At 46.2% G+C, this 10,097-nt stretch overlaps 1 pseudogene; it reads left to right on the forward strand.

Annotated features, from left to right (window-relative positions):
• Positions 1 to 6,098: 6,098 nt before the first annotated feature.
• LOC130126056 (uncharacterized) lies at positions 6,099 to 9,519 on the forward strand (annotated as a pseudogene).
• The last annotated feature ends 578 nt before the right edge of the window (positions 9,520 to 10,097 follow it).

Raw genomic sequence — 10,097 nt, forward strand, 5'->3', positions numbered from 1 at the left:
GTTAGAAGGGAATTTAAGATGTGCAGGCTGAGAGTCCTGGAGGTGCGGTCACTCCGCTCTTGCTCTCCGGCGTCGATCCTTCACTCCAAATTGGTTCTTTTAAAACAAGTCCTTACAGTAAAACCATCAAAATCCCTTGTAAGGAGTGACGGTTAAGAGAACAAAGACCAGCTCAGTCATTATCCTTAACAGTGGTAGCATAAAATAAAATCACTTGCCTCTTTAAGAATCCACACTCGCGGTCTCAAAAGGTACTCCACTCTAGGAGGGTCTCAGCTAACGTCTACCACCCGAGTAAGCACATTTGCAGTAGAGAGAACAAAATCACTTAACTTTAATCCCCAGCGCACTGCAGTCCTGGCAGCGCACAATCTCGGTTTTCTCTCTCTGCCATTGGTCGGGAGTTGCTGCAATCCAGCGTCCGGCGTGCCTTCTTCCTCTTCGACTCGCCTTAAAACGGGAGAGCACAATCCCAAGTGGATTCAGTTGTTACCTGCATTTTTGCGTGGAGGCGTTTCGGATTCCTGTGTGGCCGGCCCTTTCAAGGCAGTTCCTTCCTCTCGCTTCACATACTGGCGTTATCTCTGTTTACTAAAGAAAAACCATATCACTGCACCCTCGTATGACATACACACACACAAACAAACAACAACAACGCATCCATAAAGCTAGTTGTTCCATTGGGCGGCTGGTCATTTCATGACTAACATAAAACGTCATTGGGATATTGAGAACAACACTCGTCTGAAGGCCCTCCAGAACAGTCTCCATACACCTCTGGAATGCATATGGGTTGCTAGTGAGGCCAAATGGTATTCGAATACAGTCATATAAACACCAGGGAGTGCTGAAGGCTGTGATGTGTTTTGATCTTTAATCAACAAAGCCCTGGTCTAGGATGGAGAACCAAGTGAATCCTCCCAAACTGTCCAGTAGTCTGTATTCGCGGGAGCGGGTGTCGATCTGAAATTGTCTGGCGATTTAACTCTCAGAAGTCGACACAAAGCCATGAACTACCGTATTTTTTCCAAACACAAGACGACTGGCGAAGAGTATGACGATGTGGATTTCTTAATCTAGCCTCTTTCAAGAAGGTTTTGTATATAATCCTTCACCGCTTTAGAGATTGATTTGGAGGACTTTCGAACTGGAGTTTCGTCTTTGAGATTGATCTTTAGTTGCAAATTTGGAATACAGCCTATTTCTCCATGGTGGGCAATATATGGCCAAAATCCTCCATCACGGTATATGTCATTTTAAATCACGGTAACAGTATATGTCGTAATACAGTAATTGTTCTGTAAATTCAATTAAGAAATAGTTTAAAATAACCATACAGTACTCCATCACATTTTACTATTTTTTTCTTATATTTGGAACTTGCATACAAACAAAAACAACTGCCTCACATGAGACAACACTTGAGTTAGGGGTTATAGTCCTGCTTTGCATGCTTCATTTTTAAGTGGTAGAAGAGGTTATTCATATTTCTACCTCCAGCGATGACCATTGTGCGACAGTTTGTAGAGTATAGTTTTTCTCCCTCATCATGGGTTGGTAGGGATACCAACCTACCCCTGCTCTGTATTTACAATTTCACTCTCCTCCTCCAGGTTTTCTTGTCATGCGCGCGTTTTCTTCTTCTTGAATTTTATGGTGGTTGGCAAACAACGTTATGGTGCATTACTGCCACCAACTGGCACGGTGTGTGCGCTTCTGCCCAAATCACATGAACCAGCTACTGCGGTTGAAATGGTATTGCCAAATCTCTACCTATGGACGCGTTTCTACCATCGCAGGGTATATACCGTCACATCACCCAATCTTAATCTCTATCTTCTTTAGCATAGACATCGGATACCTTATAAAGCATCGTCCTGACAATCTGTTGCTTATGCTCATGGAGATGATCTAAATTGATGGGTGGATGCCATTTCTCTTTAGTGAAGTGGTTTATGGTGGTCAACTTCTCTGATCTCAGTGTTTTTATGGCTCTTACCTATATCGGGAGCAACAGTTTCAGTAACAGGTCTGACTTTGGTTATTTTTGTAACGGGACCTAACACATGTCTTTATGTATGCTCAATAATCCAGGAAAGAAAATCTAAGAAAGTTGAATCGGTTCATCTGGAAACAACGGTTATTGAGAGAAATGTTTCATCACTCATCTAAGTTACCTCTTCAGTCTCAACTGACTGCAGGTATCACCACCCTTATAAACAATACAGTTGCATAATGACTTAAACCAACGATCAGTTTCATATGCAAATAGGTGTGACCATTAATTAGAGTTTCAGTTTCAGGCATGGGCGCAAGTCCACGAATACTGGGATGGCATCCAGCACTTTACCTGTGCCCCCATAGGGATAGTGATTGTGTCAGGAAGGGCATCCGACGCAAAATTTTGCCAAATCAGTATGTGGATTGACAAGACCATACCAGATTGGTTGAGGCTGCATACCAGATTGGTCAAGGCCCGGGTTAACAACAGCTGCCACTGGTGCTGTGCCCTCCCAGGGTTCCAATGGAAACTGTAAAATCCGCTGTGGTGACCCCTGAGAAACAGGGTATAAGCCGAAAGAAGAAGAAGAATATTAACTAGAGTTTCAGTGGCTGTGTACTATTCACAGAGGATTTGGGAATGTTAGCAATCACAGCGTTGTAAGATGGTGACAGATGTACTGTACTCGGTTCAGGGATGGTCGCTCCCTCTTCACATAGATGGCCTCTTTGACTCTCCATCCGCTGGTTTGAATGGGCGAAATGGCAACAGCACATACCACATGGCCACATGGTCGCAATGTTGCCAGTTCGATTTCAGCCATCTACCTTTTTTGCATGTCATACACCTCTCTCTCTCCCTCATTTCCTGTCTGCCTCTCCACTGCCACTGTCTAATATAAAGGTAAAAATAATCAAAAAATGTGTGAATAAGGGGAGTACTGACACTTACATTTTCCACTTTAAGCACTGGGTCCATGTGATTCTGGGATCATCAGTCATCGACCGGCAAGTGGCGCCTATCCTGGATGAGCCCCGAATTTGTTACTGGTTTCAGGCAGGGGTGCCTGAGTTGGGATAATCAATCAATCAATCAAGTTACATTTTTTATAGTGCTTTTCTAGCTGAAACTGATAGAGTGATAGAAAACCGGACACGGGTTGGTGTGTTAGATGTTCTGGCATTTTCTTTAATTGTTTTTCTCTCTTTTTTTAGCTCATTTTCTTTCCCACGGGTAAGTATATTCATTTCAATAAAATAAAATAAATTCTTTTACAGGTTTTGAATTGCATAATGTGTAAAAAAAAAAAAGTATAATTTCCATGGCTGACAACTAGTATCCGTTCAATGCCTTTTAAGTTCTCTAATTTACTTCCAAATTACAGCAAAAAACATTTTCAAATTTGAGTACAGGTAGTCTTCGGCTTACAAACGCCCAATTTACGAACGCCCGTACTTACGAACCGACCTCCATAACGCCGATTACATGTAATCCCGGGTTACGAACGCACGATTTACAAACCCCCGTACTTACGAACTGACCTCCATAAAGCCTATTATTTTAAAAATTCGAGCTACACACAATGGTTCGTACTAACGAACGGACTATTTACGCGATGCTCAAAATACTGCGCGTTTTAGGCAGTTCATCTGCCCGAGGGAGAACAATGCTATGCCGTCGTCACCATTTTAAATCGAATTATGTAATCATTGTGTGCGTTGTGTTTTGATGTAAAAATTTCGTGTGTTTACCCTCGTAATCATAGTTTCAAGGTGTATATCTGATGCAAGTGATGATGGTGTATCGAAGATAATGAAAACGATCACGATTGAAATGAAAGTGCTACTATCGTTTTTTCTCTTACCTGATTGATGAGGCGGGGAGGCGAGCCCTGAACGGGCTGTCCTTTCTGGTCGTGACCCGCTCCTGGGATAGTGGCAGGTGGGGAGTTTGAAATGTAAGAAATGTTTCTTTAAATAATGTTAACTGAACCCTGGTAGGCTCGCTGTAGCGGGTAGCCAGAGAATATTATGTTACACAGTTACTGGCCGCACCAGTAAGCAAATACAGGTTAGCCGGTGAACAGCTCACCTTGACTCAGACACTGCTCCGATTTATCCTGTGTAACGGCAAAGTACACTTCTTGCGAAGGACTTACTCAGCATATCTAGACTGAAGCCAGGAACTTCATTCAGCGACGTAATCCTTAACGGGTGGTCTGTGAATTGTAGAGCAGCTATCCACGCTAGCCTAGATTAGTTGAGGGCGCTTATACAGTTTCCACACTGGAAGAAAGCGAGAATGATTTGAGAGCGATTGGTCGACTGTAGTAATATGAGGGAGTGTGCCCCCAGCATAGTTCGACCTGTCTGCCACTGACAGACATCGTATCATCGTAGCTTGTGTAGCATTAAGCCAAGATGATTCTCATAGTGAACCACAAAAGCTCATTAGAAAAACTATTAATTAATAGTACACACATTTTCTCAATTATACTGTACTGTAGTTAGATTTATTATTATTACTGCATTATTCAAGATGTTTTAGGTAAAATATATACTATATACTAAGACAAACATTTAACTAATTGATGCTAGATGTGAACTGTACGTAACTTCTGACTTACATGCAAATTCGACATAAGAACAGATTAAAAAAAGAACAGACTCAAAAACGGAACTCGTTCGTAACCCGGGGACTACCTGTGGTTTGTTAGATGAGCAGAGTACCTAATGTTCTGCTGATGTGTCACGACGAATAGACTGTTATGGTACACAGTTAGCTTGGGCTAAACCCTGTGTGCAAGTGCTACTGATCAAAGCATTGTGGCACGCCAAGTGCTGGTAAATATTTATGATTTTCTTCTTTTTCCAGGCTCCATGCCATCAGCCACTACCCCCGCCAGAGGGCCAGAACCGAAGATTAAAGAGGCTGCATCCTGCCTGTCCCTGCATCGTACAGGGCATCCATCTCGGGCAGGGACCCTCATCCCATGTGCATAGCTTTCAGGGGTGCTAAATATACTCAAGCATCACTGGCTGACCCCCAGTCATGTTCCCACTGCGTGTCAATGGCAAAAAATATCCTGAAATGCAGGTTGAGAGTGGTGGTGGCCAATCAGGACCCATGCTTGTTAGGAGCCACCTGAAAAGCCACAGCCAGCAACTAGCAGCCACAAGCCACATCAAACTGGGAAGACATGGAGGAAGGAACTCCTCGATGGAGAACCAGGGTGCGAGGACACAGAGGACAACGCTACCTCTGACTTTCTTGATTACGGATGAGATGGAGGAAGAGGAGGATGACTCCACCTTCCCTGTTCAACAATCCAGACCCCCCAGTGCATCCAACGTTATTCCCCTAGTGGACAGCCATTTATACAAGGTCTATGAACAGGCCACATCCAAATTGAGGATACAGTGGCCAGCAACCCAGGACACTGAGGGGGTGCAGAGAGACTTGTATGGTGGTAAGAGGCTCCCACCTGCCAAACCGCCATCAAAACAACTCCTGCCAGCAGTGCCTGCTTGCATGAGGGAAATGAGCCGGTGCGGGTCCAGTCTATTTAAGAATAAACTTCCCACCAAGGGCTACTCCAAGCTGGAGATCCATGGGATGGGGGAGCTGGGGCTGGCTGAACCCCCAATGGTGGAGCCTTCAGTGGCTTATCATCTCCACCCTAACCGCTGCTCTCGCTCAACTTCCTCCAACATTTCTCTGCCTAGCAAAATGGAATGCCTCACCGCCTCCATTTTCCTGAGGATGTACAAATATGTAATACAGTCAGTGGGCTCTCTGAATGCAATTACACTGCTATTTACATACACGCTGGAAATCCTAGAGGAGATGGGTGACAGCTGGACACTGTGTCTCCTAATGCTGCCCTCTGGGATGAAATCGGTGTGGTGAACGAACTCGTCCTGCACTCCTCATGAGGCACGGTACAAGGCTGCAGTCGGGATTTGAGACTGTTAGTCTCAGGTGAGAGGGCACTGTGGCTGAATAGCTCAGGCCCGAGTGATGTGCAGAAGGCCGAGGTGATAGATGCAGCATATACAATCCCACTAAAGGTCTTTTTGGTCCACCTTTGGAAAAGATGAGGGAGACCAGTACCCTCAGGAAACAAGAATGTGAAGCCTTTGACCTCTGCCTGCCTCGGACACACATCCTTCGCCCCCCTCAGGTACCGAGAGCTGGCTTTGCTGCTGCAGCCACAGTACGGGCGGTGTGTGTGTGTGTGTGTGTGTGTGCAAAACCACAGATAGGTAGGTGGCTGACAAACTAACCATCAGCCTCAGTCAGAAAACCAAAAGTCATGGGGCAAATCCTCCTTTGCAGCAGTGGCTGCAAAGGGAAAAGAGGAAGAGACGTCCAACCCAACACTTCCAGCTTCCTCTCCCCCTCCCAAACGAAGCCCCAGAGTTTGTGGTCCAGAGACTAGTGTTTTCCAATTTTCTAGGTGTCCTCTCTGTTTCTCTCCCCTCACGTTCAATGGGAGGAAAATCAGGGGCAACAGGTTACACAGTGTCACCAAGGACTTCCACTCTGTTCAGGAAAAAAAAAAGTTTGCATTTTCGCAGCCAGGCCCATGGCCGAGGGCAAATTGCTTCCCAACACACAAAATAAAAACTAAACAAGGTCATGTCTCCCTAATCCCCTTAGGGGAAGCTCATGCTCCTCCTTAGGGAGATCGTGTCCTCCAGGCTCCAGAGATAACGTCAGTACGGCGCAACCGCAAGGACCCGCAGAACGGTGGCAGGTATGCGCCGTTCACCTATGGGTTTTGTCCACTATTTCTCAGGGGTAAAGACTACAGAGTGCTATGAAACCACCCAGATTCAACGGTGTGTTAGTTTCAGTGACCAGGTTAGTTTCAGTGGCCTAATTCAGCATTAGTCCTAGAGGATGAAATAACATCCCTGTTAAACAAGAAGTGTTCAGAGCCCGAGTGAGGAAGCTCATCAAGATTTTGACTCCTATTACTTCCTATCTCCAAAGAAAGGGAGCTCATCCTTTCGCCCCATTTTAGATCTACGTGTGTTAAATAGACACGTACAAAAGTGTTCAGGAAGTTGACACACAAAGTGCTCTGTCGCTCAATCTGTCCGGGTGATTGTTTTCTAACAGTCACTATCTTGGACGCGTATTTTCACAACCCCATTTATCCTGCACACAGGAAGTTCCTCAGGTTTGCCTATCAGGGTACGGCTTACAAATACCAAGCCATCACATTCGGGCTGTCGTTAGCCTTGAGGGTGTTCAGCAAATGTGTGGAGGCAGCTCTTGTCTCCATTAAGGAACAGAGGCATCAGAATATTCTCATACATATATAACTATCTTGATATGCCGCTATTCCTGGGAAAAGGTGGTCAGGGATACCGCTATGGTAATTAATCAATATAAACTTGGCAAAGAGCCAAGTAGAATCCGCGCAATGTACGGAATATTTGGGTCTCAACATAAAATCCCTCTTTCATTGCATCATGCTGTCGGAGAGGAAATTAGCATCTGTCATACAGTGTCTCTCTCCTGGCTCGGAAAGGTTGTATCGTTCAAACTATGTCTACTTCAAATGATGAGGGATTTTCAACACTGTGCCTATGCCCATGCTGTTGCCTCAGACGCAAGGTGAAAATAATACTGGCGTGCGTGGTGGCTCTCTGGCCATGGAGAGGCCATGGAGGGACACTGGGGTTCTTGCATCAGGCGTCCTGCTGGGGGTGTCCTCCAGGGTAACCATAACAATGGATGCGTCCCTGACAGTTTTGGGCAGAATGCTAAATGGAAAATGGCACTTGGGACCCGAGGCTGGCTCAGGCTCACATGAATGTCTTGGAGCTTTGGTAAGGTTTTTTTTTACACTAAAGCATTTTCTCCGGGGTCGCCATGTCTTGGTAAAAACAGACAACTCCACTGTGGTGGTGTACATCAACCACCAGGGCGGCACTCGCTTGCTACAGTTCCACAAACTAGCTCAGAAAATAATTATGTGGAGCAGCACCAGGCTCCTGTCCCTTCAAGTGACACCTGTGCCAGGCGTTTTGAACAGGGGTGCAGATCTTCTGTCCCGAGAGAACCCCTTGTATGGAGAGTGGACTCCCCACCTGCAGGTGGTGGAGCAAATTTGGCAGAAATATGGCCGGGTAGCCGTAGAGCTCTTCACCTCACAGGAAAAAGCTCAGTGTCCAACGTTTTTCTCCCTGTTGGACATAAATGCACCTTTGGGTGTGGATGCTCTAGCTCACCTATGGCCAAGGGTGCTGCTCTATGCATTCCCCCCTCTCAGCCTGATCTCCTCCACTCTAGCCGGGGTGAGAGAACAGGGCTTGTTGCTAATCCTGATAGGGCCATGGTGGTCATCCAAGCATTGGGTAGCAGAAATAATACAGCCTCTAGCAGGCAAGCTGTGGCCCCTTCCCATACACAGGGATCTTCTGTCCCAGGTGCATGGGGGGAGCTACCATCCTCACCCAGGCCACATAGCGCTGTGGGCTTGGCCCTTGAGAGGTGGAATTTGAACGCTGCAGGCCTGCCTGTACAGGTCATTAACACCATTCAGAGTGCAAGGGCCTCCACCACTCACTCTCTTTACAGCCGTAAATGGCGGGTTTTTGAGGAGTGGTCTGACTAGAGGCATACCATTCCTTATCAGTGTTCAGTGGTGGATCTGCTGTGTTTCCTGCAGGAATTAATAGATAAGGGGAAGGTCTTTTCTCCAATTGAAGTGCACTTAACAGCCATCTCAGCTTGTCATATGGGCTTCGGGGATAAGCCTATTGGGCAGCATCCTTTAGTTTTTCGTTTCATGAAGGGTTCAGGCTGCAGGCTCTTGGTTTCCAGGCTCCTGGTTCCTCTGTGGGACCTGTCGGTTGTGTTTGACGCCCTCTCTCATCACCCATTTGAGCCTATTGAGGTGGTAGGGATGAAGTTTATTTCACTGACAACTATTGGACAGGCTTTGTCCATCCACCCTTCCTGCCTGCAGTTTGCCCCAGGCTCACCAAGGTCTGCCTGTGACCCAGTCCAGCCTGCCTTTGCGCCTAAGGTGGTGGAGTCAGCCTACAAATGTCCCACAGTGAAGCTTTTGGCTTTTCACCCACCTCCATTCTCCTCAGTGGAGGAGCAGAGGCTTAACACATTATGCCTGGCACGGGCTCTGCATTTATGTGTCAGTAGGACAGTGGGGCTCAGGAAAGAGGATCAGCTGTGTGTCATAAGCCACTCCCCATAAAGGCAAGCCATTGTCCCACCAAAGGCTGTCCTACTGGATTATGGGGGCTATATCACTGCCCTATAGCTGTAAGTGTTTGCAGTGCCCTCAGGGTTTGAGGGCTCATTCCATGAGGGGTGTGGCCACTTCATTGGCCCTGTTCAGGGGAGTTTCTATACAGGACATTTTGTGCTGCTGTGAGCGGGCTATGTCTCACACTGCTGTAAGGTTTTACAGGCTGGATGTCTCGAGGCCGTCGTTGGCACAAACAGTGCTAGAGGCAAACGCGCCCGGGTCTACGTGGTAAACACTACCCGGCTCAACATTGCTTATGGCTTCGGGTAACTTATGCCATCCAGGAGTGGTCTATAATTCCCATAGCGAAGCGACATTAGAAAAATTATTTTGGGTTGATTAACGTAATCCCCGGTTCTTTGACAACAGAGTGAGGTGTTTCACCATCACTTCCCTCCTTGCACAGACATGGCAAGAAACCGGTCTTGGAACGATTTGAGAGGGGTTGATAGACTGGTAGTATGAGGGGGCGTGCCCCGAGCACAGTTCAACCTGTCTGTCATTAACAGACGTGGTGTCATTGGAGCTTCCGTAGTTTGTTACACCGAGGCGATTCCCATAGTGAAACACCTCCCTCTGTTATCAAAGAATCAGGGATTACGTTACATAATACAAATTTATGTAACATTACACACCTAATAACTGACAAAATAATTATAAATAAACAGTAAATGCTAAACATTCAAGTAGTAACAGATAACTCATCTACCAAATACTGTTTTTACGCTACACAAGTACAACAGCGTCCTTCATTTCAAATGGCTATGTATGTTGCACATTGTACACAACGGGGGCATCCATCCATCCATT

Source organism: Lampris incognitus, chromosome 16 (assembly GCF_029633865.1).
Source record: "Lampris incognitus isolate fLamInc1 chromosome 16, fLamInc1.hap2, whole genome shotgun sequence".
Classification (NCBI taxonomy): domain Eukaryota; kingdom Metazoa; phylum Chordata; class Actinopteri; order Lampriformes; family Lampridae; genus Lampris; species Lampris incognitus.